Source organism: Apis dorsata, unplaced genomic scaffold (assembly GCF_000469605.1).
Source record: "Apis dorsata unplaced genomic scaffold, Apis dorsata 1.3 scaffold_150, whole genome shotgun sequence".
In the NCBI taxonomy this organism is placed as follows: Eukaryota; Metazoa; Arthropoda; class Insecta; order Hymenoptera; family Apidae; genus Apis; species Apis dorsata.
In genome coordinates, this window is record NW_006263441.1 from 114452 (window position 1) to 115123 (window position 672).

General features: G+C 34.8%; 1 protein-coding gene across 5 annotated transcripts in view; it reads left to right on the forward strand.

The window, feature by feature from the left end:
* Positions 1 to 672, forward strand: part of LOC102671800 (lateral signaling target protein 2 homolog) — a 59163-nt gene that overhangs the window by 47217 nt on the left and 11274 nt on the right. The gene's annotated exons all lie outside the window — the stretch shown is intronic.

The window sequence follows — 672 nt, forward strand, 5'->3', positions numbered from 1 at the left end:
TTTCGATTAAAGTTTCACGTTTATTTACGACACTAGCAACATCATTGTCAAGAATAACTACTCTAAATAACTTGCCAAACAATTCGAATCTTTCGACTCCCATTCCAAGATATCTTGCATCAAGGAAAAAGCTACAAAACGAAAAAAAATTTCCTTTGCTTAGAAAATCCTCAAAGAAATTGATCGTTCAATTTTATTCGTTCTTCGATGTATCTTTCCAAATCATATAAAACATATCAAACATTACGCGTAATATATGTAATTTAATGTTAAAAATTTCTTTGACGCGTTTCCGTCCTCTTGTTGACGATTCTTCTCGCGGTTTTGTCTCTTGATAGAAAGCATCGAACGATCTTCTTTTTAGGAGAGATTCCTTCGACGTATTTCTAACCTCTCGTGGTTATCCTTAGGCCACGTTGATTTTCGTGCAGCACACATCATTTGTTCGGGCTGTTCTCCAATCCTCGACTATTCTGCTCGCTTCCGTCACGAGCATGATCTCAAGATGCGAATATATTTGAGAGCAAAAATCTGAAAAGTTATTATTCTTCGCAATTAACACTTATTACCCTCGATTGTTCTCAAACATATTCACATCTTTGCGATTTCCTCTAGCATTTCTTCACGCTTCGAAGAATTTTTTTTTCCTTTTTTTTTTTTTTTTGGAAAAAC